This window comes from Oncorhynchus masou, unplaced genomic scaffold (assembly GCF_036934945.1).
Source record: "Oncorhynchus masou masou isolate Uvic2021 unplaced genomic scaffold, UVic_Omas_1.1 unplaced_scaffold_1456, whole genome shotgun sequence".
Taxonomy (NCBI): Eukaryota; Metazoa; Chordata; class Actinopteri; order Salmoniformes; family Salmonidae; genus Oncorhynchus; species Oncorhynchus masou.
This window is the reverse complement of record NW_027004542.1, coordinates 48,885-61,202: the sequence shown is the minus strand read 5'-3', so window position 1 is coordinate 61,202 and position 12,318 is coordinate 48,885.

Below are 12,318 nucleotides of genomic sequence, written 5' to 3'. Positions count from 1 at the left end.
ACTCCAGACCTTCACTACTCCAGACCTTTACTACTCCAGACCTTTACTACTCCAGACCTTCACTACTCCGGACCTTTACTACTCCAGACCTTTACTACTCCAGACTTTACTACTCCAGACCTTCACTACTCCAGACCTTTACTACTCCAGATCATTTCTACTCCAGACCTTTACTACTACAGATCTTCACTAATCCAGACCTTTACCACTCCAGACCTTTACTATTCCAGACCAGACCTCTACTACTCCAGACCTTTACTACTCCAGACATTTACTACTCCAGACCTTTACTAAGACCTTCACTACTCCATGCCTTCGCTACTACAGACCTTCACTACTCCAGACCTTTACTACTCCAGACCTTTACTACTCCAGACTTTTACTACTCCAGACCTTTACTAAGACCAGACCTTCACTACTCCAGACCTTCACTACTCCAGACCTTTACTACTCCAGACCAGACCTTCACTACTCCAGACCTTCACTAATCCAGACCAGACCTTCACTACTCCAGACCTTCACTACTCCAGATTTTTACTACTCCAGACCAGACCTTCACTACTCCAGACCTTCACTACTCCAGACCTTCACTACTCCAGACATTTACTACTCCAGACCTTTTCTACTCCAGACCTTTTCTACTCCAGACCTTTTTTACTCCAGACCTTCACTACTCCAGACCTAACCTACTCCAGACCTTTACTGCTCCAGATCTTTACTGCTCCAGACCTGACCTTTACTACTCCAGACCTTTTCTACTCCAGACCTTCACTACTCCAGACCTTCACTACTCCAGACCTTTTCTACTCCAGGCCAGTGCCATCGCTCCCCTTCACTACTCCAGACCTTCACTACTCAAGACCTAACCTACTCCAGACCTTCACTACTCCAGACCTTTTCCACTCCAGATTTTCACTACTCCAGACCTTCACTACTCCAGACCTAACCTACTCCAGACCTTTACTACTCCAGACCTTTACTACTCCAGACCGGACCTTAACTACTCCAGACCTTTACTACTCCAGACCTTTACTACTCCGGACCTTTACTACTACAGACCTTTACTACTCCAGACCTTTACTACTCCAGACCAGACCTTTACTACTCCAGACCTTTACTACTCCAGACCTTTACTACTCCAGACCAGACCTTAACTACTCCAGACCTTTACTACTCCAGACCTTTACTACTCCGGACCTTTACTACTACAGACCTTTACTACTCCAGACCTTCACTACTCCAGACCTTTACTACTCCAGACCTTTACTACTCCAGACCTTCACTACTCCGGACCTTTACTACTCCAGACCTTTACTACTCCAGACTTTACTACTCCAGACCTTCACTACTCCAGACCTTTACTACTCCAGACCATTTCTACTCCAGACCTTTACTACTCCAGATCTTCACTAATCCAGACCTTTACCACTCCAGACCTTTACTATTCCAGACCAGACCTCTACTACTCCAGACCTTTACTACTCCAGACATTTACTACTCCAGACCTTTACTAAGACCTTCACTACTCCATGCCTTCGCTACTACAGACCTTCACTACTCCAGACCTTTACTACTCCAGACCTTTACTACTCCAGACTTTTACTACTCCAGACCTTTACTAAGACCAGACCTTCACTACTCCAGACCTTCACTACTCCAGACCTTTACTACTCCAGACCAGACCTTCACTACTCCAGACCTTCACTAATCCAGACCAGACCTTCACTACTCCAGACCTTACTACTCCAGATTTTTACTACTCCAGACCAGACCTTCACTACTCCAGACCTTCACTACTCCAGACCTTCACTACTCCAGACATTTACTACTCCAGACCTTTTCTACTCCAGACCTTTTCTACTCCAGACCTTCACTACTCCAGACCTTCACTACTCCACACCTTTACTACTCCAGACCTTTTTTACTCCAGACCTTCACTACTCCAGACCTAACCTACTCCAGACCTTTACTGCTCCAGATCTTTACTGCTCCAGACCTGACCTTTACTACTCCAGACCTTTTCTACTCCAGACCTTCACTACTCCAGACCTTCACTACTCCAGACCTTTTCTACTCCAGGCCAGTGCCATCGCTCCCCTTCACTACTCCAGACCTTCACTACTCAAGACCTAACCTACTCCAGACCTTCACTACTCCAGACCTTTTCCACTCCAGATTTTCACTACTCCAGACCTTCACTACTCCAGACCTAACCTACTCCAGACCTTTACTACTCCAGACCTTTACTACTCAGACCAGACCTTTACTACTACAGACCTTTACTACTCCAGACCTTTTCTACTCCAGACCTTTTCTACTCCAGACCTTTTCTACTCCAGACCTTCACTACTCCAGACCTTCACTACTCCAGACCTTCACTACTCCAGACCTTCACTACTCCACACCTTTACTACTCCAGACCTTTTTTACTCCAGACCTTCACTACTCCAGACCTAACCTACTCCAGACCTTTACTGCTCCAGATCTTTACTGCCTCAGACCTGACCTTTACTACTCCAGACCTTTTCTACTCCAGACCTTCACTACTCCAGACCTTCACTACTCCAGACCTTTTCTACTCCAGGCCAGTGCCATCGCTCCCCTTCACTACTCCAGACCTTTACTACTCAAGACCTAACCTACTCCAGACCTTCACTACTCCAGACCTTTTCCACTCCAGATTTTCACTACTCCAGACCTTCACTACTCCAGACCTTCACTACTCCAGACCTAACCTACTCCAGACCTTTACTACTCCAGACCTTTACTACTCCAGACCTTTACTACTCAGACCAGACCTTTACTACTCCAGACCAGATCTTTACTACTCCAGACCAGATCTTTACTACTCCAGACCTTTACTACTCCAGACCAGATCTTTACTGCTCCAGACCTGACCTTTACTACTCCAGACCTTTACTACTCCAGACCTTTTTTACTCCAGACCTTTACTACTCCAGACCTTTTTTACTCCAGACCTTCACTACTCCAGACCTAACCTGCTCCAGACCTTTACTACTCCAGACCTTTACTGCTCCAGATCTTTACTGCTCCAGACCAGATATTTACTACTCCAGACCTTTACTGCTCCAGACCTGACCTTTACTACTCCAGACCTTTTCTACTCCAGAGCTTCACTACTCCAGACCTTCACTACTCCAGACCTTCACTACTCCAGACCTTTTCTACTCCAGACCTTCACTACTCCAGACCTTCACTACTCAAGACCTAACCTACTCCAGACCTTCACTACTCCAGACCTTTTCTACTCCAGATCTTCCCTACTCCAGACCTTCACTACTCCAGACCTAACCTACTCCAGACCTTTACTACTCTAGACCAGATCTTTACTACTCCAGACCAGATCTTTACTACTCCAGACCTTTACTACTCCAGACCAGATCTTTACTACTACAGACCTTTACTACTCCAGACCAGATCTTTACTACTCCAGACCAGATCTTTACTACTCCAGACCTTTACTACTCCAGACCAGATCTTTACTACTCCAGACCTTTACTACTCCAGACCAGATCTTTGCTACTCCAGACCTTTACTACTCCAGACCAGATCTTTACTACTCCAGACCAGATCTTTGCTACTCCAGACCTTTACTACTCCAGACCAGACCTTTACTACTCAGACCAGACCAGACCTTTACTAATCAAACCAGACCTTTACTACTCCAGACCAGACCTTTACTACTCCAGACCTTTACTACTCCAGACCAGAGCTTTACTACTCCAGACCAGACCTTCACTACTCCAGACCTTCACTACTCCAGACCTTTACTACTCCAGACCTTTACTACTCCAGACCTTTTCTACTCCAGACCTTTACTACTCCAGACCTTCACTACTCCAGACCTTCACTACTCCAGACCTTCACTACTCCAGAGCTTTACTGCTCCAGGCCCTGGCTAGTGGACAGACAGCACTCTGAGGAATGCCAGTCGTTATAAGGTTACAGCCACCACCACTTTGTAGGTTTGCCTCAAATGGGACCCTATTCCCTCTATAATACACCATGTAGTGGTCTAAAGTAGTACACTATGGCTCTGGTCTAAAGTAGTACATTATACAGCGAATATACTGCCATTTAGGACAAAGCCTAGGTCTCACACTCTCTCTCCCGCTCTCTCCCTCTCTCTGGTTACAGAGTAATTCTTTCAGAGGAACCACTGTTGACTCCAGGCCAGTGTCATCGCCCCCCTTTCTTTCTGAAGAAGTCCCTCTTTCAGAGGAAAAACCGTTGACTCCAGGCCAGTGCCATCGCTCCCCTTCGTCCTGAAGAAGTCCCTCTTTCAGAGGAAAAACCGTTGACTCCAGGCCAGTGTCATCGCTCCCCTTCGTCCTGAAGAAGTCCCTCATTCAGAGGAAAAACCGTTGACTCCAGGCCAGTGCCATCGCTCCCCTTCGTCCTGAAGAAGTCCCTCATTCAGAGGAAAAACCGTTGACTCCAGGCCAGTGTCATCGCTCCCCTTCGTCCTGAAGAAGTCCCTCATTCAGAGGAAAAACCGTTGACTCCAGGCCAGTGCCATCGCTCCCCTTCGTCCTGAAGAAGTCCCTCATTCAGAGGAAAAATCGTTGACTCCAGGCCAGTGCCATCGCTCCCCTTCGTCCTGAAGAAGTCCCTCTTTCAGAGGAAAAACCGTTGACTCCAGGCCAGTGCCATCGCTCCCCTTCGTCCTGAAGAAGTCCCTCTTTCAGAGGAAAAACCGTTGACTCCAGGCCAGTGCCATCGCTCCCCTTCGTCCTGAAGAAGTCCCTCTTTCAGAGGTAAAACCGTTGACTCCAGGCCAGTGCCATCGCTCCCCTTCGTCCTGAAGAAGTCCCTCATTCAGAGGAAAAACCGTTGACTCCAGGCCAGTGCCATCGCTCCCCTTCGTCCTGAAGAAGTCCCTCTTTCAGAGGTAAAACCGTTGACTCCAGGCCAGTGCCATCGCTCCCCTTCGTCCTGAAGAAGTCCCTCTTTCAGAGGACAAACCGTTGACTCCAGGCCAGTGCCATCGCTCCCCTTCGTCCTGAAGAAGTCCCTCTTTCAGAGGAAAACCGTTGACTCCAGGCCAGTGCCATCGCTCCCCTTCGTCCTGAAGAAGTCCCTCTTTCAGAGGACAAACCGTTGACTCCAGGCCAGTGCCATCGCTCCCCTTCGTCCTGAAGAAGTCCCTCTTTCAGAGGAAAACCGTTGACTCCAGGCCAGTGCCATCGCTCCTTCGTCCTGAAGAAGTCCCTCATTCAGAGGTAAAACCGCTGACTCCAGGCCAGTGCCATCGCTCCAGAAGTCCCTCATTCAGTGCCAGGCCAGTGCTCCTCCTTTCGTCCTGAAGAAGTCCCTCTTTCAGAGGTAAAACCGTTGACTCCAGGCCAGTGCCATCGCTCCCCTTCGTCCTGAAGTCCCTCTTTCAGAGGACAAACCGTTGACTCCAGGCCAGTGCCATCGCTCCCCTTCGTCCTGAAGAAGTCCCTCTTTCAGAGGAAAAACCGTTGACTCCAGGTCAGTGCCATCGCTCCCCTTCGTCCTGAAGAAGTCCCTCTTTCAGAGGACAAACCGTTGACTCCAGGCCAGTGCCATCGCTCCCCTTCGTCCTGAAGAAGTCCCTCTTTCAGAGGTAAAACCGTTGACTCCAGGCCAGTGCCATCGCTCCCCTTCGTCCTGAAGAAGTCCCTCTTTCAGAGGACAAACCGTTGACTCCAGGCCAGTGCCATCGCTCCCCTTCGTCCTGAAGAAGTCCCTCTTTCAGAGGAAAAACCGTTGACTCCAGGTCAGTGCCATCGCTCCCCTTCGTCCTGAAGAAGTCCCTCTTTCAGAGGAAAAACCGTTGACTCCAGGCCAGTGCCATCGCTCCCCTTCGTCCTGAAGAAGTCCCTCTTTCAGAGGAAAAACCGTTGACTCCAGGCCAGTGCCATCGCTCCCCTTCGTCCTGACCTCTTTAATGTAGTGTGGGCAAACACGTTAGCTCCTGACCGTTCCCGATGAAAGGCCTTAGGTTGACACTTGACCTTTGCCAGATCTAAGGTGTGCATGTCTAAACTCAAATCTCTGACAGGTGCAAATTAAGCAGGAACGAAGAGAGGTAGGAGGGTAAATAAAGGCAAATGTCAAGTGTTTTGGGAGACAGAAGACAGACATGGGGTTCCTTTTATAGAATGGAACGTCTATCTGGCATATAGCAGCGAGGCAGGGATGGAGGAGTGGAGGGTAAGGGTTGTGAAGAAAGTCATTGTGTGATTGAGGCAGAGGGGCTGTGAGTGCAGGCTCTGGGTCTGGTCTGGACTGGTCTAGGAATGGGCTGGGTCTTGGCTGGTGTGGTCTGGATCTGCGAAGGGTTGGTCTGGGCTGGTGTGGTTGGGTCTGGGAAGGTCTTGGCTGGTTTGGGCTGGTGTGGTTGTGTCTGGGAAAGGCTGGTCTGGGCTGGTGTGGTCCGGTCAGGGCTGGAGCTCATCTGGATTGGTGTGAGCTAGGCTGGGCTGGGCTTGCCTGGGCTGGGCTGGTCTGGGCTGGGCTGGTCTGGTCTGGTCTTGGTCTGGCCCAGTATTCATAAATTCACAGTAAGAGTGCTGATATAGGATTTGTTTTCCCTTTTAGATCATAATGAATAAGATTATATGGACAGAGAGGACCTGAACCTAAATCAGCACTCCTATTGATTAATATGAGTGAAGGTCTGTTCTAGGGGTCACTCCCACCACACTGAGGACAGCAGGGTTTTTTGATACACCAAATACCAGAGAGGTGAAGTCACTCCAAACCAAACAGGGACGCTAGTTCACTTAGAAAATAAATGTTCCCTTCTTTCTCTCTGGCTGCGTAACACAGTCAAGAGGCAGAATATAGAATATATATATATATAGAATATAGCCCAGTGACTTCAGCTGATAACGGAAACGTGTCATCACATTCCATGCCGGTTGCCATGGAAACACAGACGCTCCAGGACATTGACTGCAGTACATGGTTAAGGGTTACTTTCTGTGTTCCAAATGGCATCCTATTACCGATACAGGGCACTACTAAGGGCCCTGGTCATGTGGAGCTCCAGAAAGCAACGGTTGCCCATTCATAGAAAGAAAGCTACTGGTGCCAGTAGAGGAATCTTAGCAGGGTTCTTGATGCCAAGTCAGCCTGAAAAGAGATGAGCTATGTTGAGGAGGAAATGTGGTATCTACTTGTCTGAAGAGATGAGCTACGTTGATGAGGAAATGTGGTATCTACTGGTCCTGAAGAGATGAGCTACGTTGATGAGGAAATGTGGTATCTACTGGTCCTGAAGAGATGAGCTACGTTGAGGAGGAAATGTGGTATCTACTTGTCTGAAGAGATAAGCTATGTTGATGAGGAAATGTGGTATCTACTTGTCTGAAGAGATGAGCTACGTTGATGAGGAAATGTGGTATCTACTGGTCCTGAAGAGATGAGCTACGTTGATGAGGAAATGTGGTATCTACTGGTCCTGAAGAGATAAGCTACGTTGATGAGGAAATGTGGTATCTACTGGTCCTGAAGAGATGAGCTACGTTGATGAGGAAATGTGGTATCTACTTGTCTGAAGAGATGAGCTACGTTGATGAGGAAATGTGGTATCTACTGGTCCTGAAGAGATGAGCTACGTTGAGGAGGAAATGTGGTATCTACTTGTCTGAAGAGATAAGCTATGTTGATGAGGAAATGTGGTATCTACTTGTCTGAAGAGATGAGCTACGTTGATGAGGAAATGTGGTATCTACTGGTCCTGAAGAGATGAGCTACGTTGATGAGGAAATGTGGTATCTACTTGTCTGAAGAGATGAGCTACGTTGATGAGGAAATGTGGTATCTACTGGTCCTGAAGAGATGAGCTACGTTGATGAGGAAATGTGGTATCTACTTGTCTGAAGAGATGAGCTACGTTGATGAGGAAATGTGGTATCTACTGGTCCTGAAGAGATGAGCTACGTTGAGGAGGAAATGTGGTATCTACTTGTCTGAAGAGATAAGCTATGTTGATGAGGAAATGTGGTATCTACTTGTCTGAAGAGATGAGCTACGTTGATGAGGAAATGTGGTATCTACTGGTCCTGAAGAGATGAGCTACGTTGATGAGGAAATGTGGTATCTACTGGTCCTGAAGAGATGAGCTACGTTGATGAGGAAATGTGGTATCTACTGGTCCTGAAGAGATGAGCTACGTTGAGGAGGAAATGTGGTATCTACTGGTCCTGAAGAGATGAGCTACGTTGATGAGGAAATGTGGTATCTACTGGTCCTGAAGAGATGAGCTACGTTGAGGAGGAAATGTGGTATCTACTTGTCTGAAGAGATAAGCTACGTTGATGAGGAAATGTGGTATCTACTTGTCTGAAGAGATGAGCTACGTTGATGAGGAAATGTGGTATCTACTGGTCCTGAAGAGATGAGCTACGTTGATGAGGAAATGTGGTATCTACTGGTCCTGAAGAGATGAGCTACGTTGAGGAGGAAATGTGGTATCTACTGGTCCTGAAGAGATGAGCTACGTTGATGAGGAAATGTGGTATCTATTTCTGTTGATTTATCAGGGTGGTTCAACGTAAAACTAACATCCACTTTCTGTCTCTTATCCTATGAGAATTACTACTACTAAGACTTTGAAAAGACTTTGAAAAGACATATTTTTGGTTTGAAAAGACGCTATAAAAGTAGAATTTTCAACCAGTTTTTCTCACTGGCTAGGAAGTCTACTACCACGTTATTTTCATGAGGGTATCAATTGCTTGTCTGAAAAAGGTATTCAATATACATGGGACATTTGTTCACTCTGAGCAAAGCTGACATTTCTTTGCGATGACAACTTCTGTGGAAAAACCCTCATCTGAAGTTCACTGATTAAGCTCGTTTTCATCACCCTTTTTCAAACCTCTCCTCTGGGACCCCCTAGCCGTTCCAAGTATTTGAAGTGTTTCAGAACGAGAACAACTTTTCAACTAATCATTAAGCCCCTGACTATTTGAATAAGGTGGGCTAGTTCACGGCTACAAAATATCTGTGAAACGTCTGGGGGTCCCCGAGAAGAGGTTTGAAAAGTATCTAACAGTAATCTATCTGCATGTTTGTTTGAAAGCGAGCTGAGCTGAGCTGGTTCTTTTACTATTTACAGACGACCCAAAAGCACCACCTCCAAACTGTTCAATCATTACTCTCTCCTCTCTGTCCCCTCTCTGTCTTCCCTCTGTCCCCTCTCTGTCTCCCCTCTGTCCTCTCTCTGTCTCCCCTCTGTCCCCTCTCTGCCCCCCCCTCTGTCCCCTCTCTGTCCCCTCTCTGCCCCCCCCTCTGTCCCCTCTCTGTCTCCCCTCTGTCTCCTCTCTGTCCCCTCTCTGCCCCCCCCTCTGTCCCCTCTCTGTCCCCTCTCTATCTCCCCTCTGTCCCCTCTCTGTCCCCTCTCTGCCCCCCTCTGTCCCCTCTCTGTCCCCTCTCTGTCCCCTCTCTGTCCCCTCTCTGTCTCCTCTCTGTCTCGTCTCTGTCTCCCCTCTGTCTCCCCTCTGTCCCCTCTCTGTCCCCTCTCTGTCTCCTCTCTGTCTCCTCTCTGTCTCCTCTCTGTCCCCTCTCTGTCTCCTCTCTGTCTCGTCTCTGTCTCCTCTCTGTCCCCTCTCTGTCTCCCCTCTGTCCTCTCTCTGTCCCCTCTCTGTCTCCCCTCTGTCCCCTCTCTGTCCCCTCTCTGTCCCCTCTCTGTCCCCTCTCTGACTCCTCTCTGTCCCCTCTCTGTCTCCCCTCTGTCCTCTCTCTGTCCCCTCTCTGTCTCCTCTCTGTCTCCTCTCTGTCTCCTCTCTGTCTCCCCTCTGTCCTCTCTATGTCCCCTCTCTGTCTCCCCTCTGTCCCCTCTCTGTCCCCTCTCTGTCTCCTCTATGTCCTCTCTGTCCCCTCTCTGTCTCCTCTATGTCCTCTCTGTCTCCTCTCTGTCCCCTCTCTGTCCCCTCTCTGTCTCCTCTATGGTATCACTTTCAAAGTGTTCAACTTTGTCCTCTCTGTCTCCTTTCTGTCCTCTCTCTGTCCTCGCCCTAAAACGGTCCCAAGCATTACTGAACTTTGTCCTCTCTATCTCCTTTCTGTCCTCTCTCTGTCCTCGCCCTAAAACGGTCCCAAGCATTACTGAACTTTGTCCTCTCTGTCTCCTTTCTGTCCTCTCTCTGTCCTCGCCCTAAAACGGTCCCAAGCATTACTGAACTTTGTCCTCTCTATCTCCTTTCTGTCCTCTCTCTGTCCTCGCCCTAAAACGGTCCCAAGCATTACTGAACTTTGTCCTCTCTGTCTCCTTTCTGTCCTCTCTCTGTCCTCGCCCCCTAAAACGGTCCCAAGCATTACTGAACTTTGTCCTCTCTATCTCCTTTCCTTCCTCTCTCTGTCCTCGCCCTAAAACGGTCCCAAGCATTACTGAACTTTGTCCTCTCTATCTCCTTTCTGTCCTCTCTCTGTCCTCGCCCTAAAACGGTCCCATGCATTACTGAACTTTGTCCTCTCTATCTCCTCTCTGTCCTCTCTCTGTCCTCGCCCTAAAACGGTCCCATGCATTACTGAACTTTGTCCTCTCTATCTCCATTCTGTCCTCTCTCTGTCCTCGCCCTAAAACGGTCCCATGCATTACTGAGCTGTCTCCTCTTTCTCCTCTGTCCTCTGTCTCTTACAGACCATATATCCTACTGTCCCAAGCTTCCAAAGTGTTCAATGATTACTGAGCTGTCTCCTCTTTCTCCTCTGTCCATTCCAGACAACCTGCCCTACTGCCCCAAAGGCATTACCTCCAAAGTGTTCAAGCATTACTGAACTCTGTCTTCCTCTGTTTGTCTTTTACAGAGAACTTTCCCTAGTATCTCCTGTCTGTCTCCAACAACCTGCCCTACTGTCTCCTCTCTGTGTCCAACCACCTGCCCTACTGTCTCCAACAACCTGCCCTACTGTCTCCTCTCTGTCTCCAACCACCTGCCCTACTGTCTCCAACAACCTGCCCTACTGTCTCCTCTCTGTCGCCAACCACCTGCCCTACTGTCTCCAACAACCTGCCCTACTGTCTCCTGTCTGTCTCCAACAACCTGCCCTACTGTCTCCAACAACCTGCCCTACTGTCTCCTGTCTGTCTCCAACACCTGCTCTACTGTCTCCTGTCTGTGTCCAACCACCTGCCCTACTGTCTCCAACAACCTGCCCTACTGTCTCCTCTCTGTCTCCAACAACCTGCCCTACTGTCTCCTGTCTGTCTCCAACAACCTGCCCTACTGTCTCCTCTCTGTCTCCAACACCTGCCCTACTGTCTCCAACAACCTGCCGTAATGTCTCCTGTCTGTCCCCAACAACCTTCCCTACTGTCTCCTCTCTATCTCCAACAACCTTCCCTACTGTCTCTTGTATTATCTCCAACAACCTGCCCTACTGTCTCATGTCTGTCTCCAACAACCTGCCCTACTGTCTTCTGTCTGTCTCCAACAACCTGCCCTACTGTCTCCAACAACCTGCCCTACTGTCTCCAACAACCTGCCCTACTGTCTCCTGTCTGTGTCCAACAACCTGCCCTACTGTCTCCTCTCTGTCTCCAACAACCTTCCCTACTGTCTCCTGTCTGTCTCCAACAACCTGCCCTACTCTCTCCTGGCTGTCTCCAACAACCTGCCCTACTGTCTCCTGTCTGTCTCCAACCACCTGCCCTACTGTCTCCTGTCTGTCTCCAACAAGCTGCCGTACTGTCTCCTCTCTGTCTCCAACAACCTGCCCTACTGTCTCCTCTCTGTCTCCAACAACCTTCCCTACTGTCTCCTGTCTGTCTCCAACAACCTGCCCTACTGTCGCCTCTCTGTCTCCAACAACCTGCCCTACTGTCTCCTGTCTGTGTCCAACCACCTGCCCTACTGTCTCCAACAACCTGCCCTAATGTCTCCTGTCTGTCCCCAACAACCTTCCCTACTGTCTCCTCTCTATCTCCAACAACCTTCCCTACTGTCTCTTGTATTATCTCCAACAACCTGCCCTACTGTCTCATGTCTGTCTCCAACAACCTGCCCTACGGTCTTCTGTCTGTCTCCAACAACCTGCCCTACTGTCTCCAACAACCTGCCCTACTGTCTACTCTCTGTCTCCAACAACCTGCCCTACTGTCTCCAACAACCTGCCCTACTGTCTCCTGTCTGTGTCCAACAACCTTCCCTACTGTCTCCTCTCTGTCTCCAACAACCTTCCCTACTGTCTCCTGTCTGTCTCCAACAACCTGCCCTACTCTCTCCTGTCTGTCTCCAACAACCTGCCCTACTGTCTCCTGTCTGTCTCCAACCACCTGCCCTACTGTCTCCAACAACCTTCCCTACTGTCTCCTCTCTG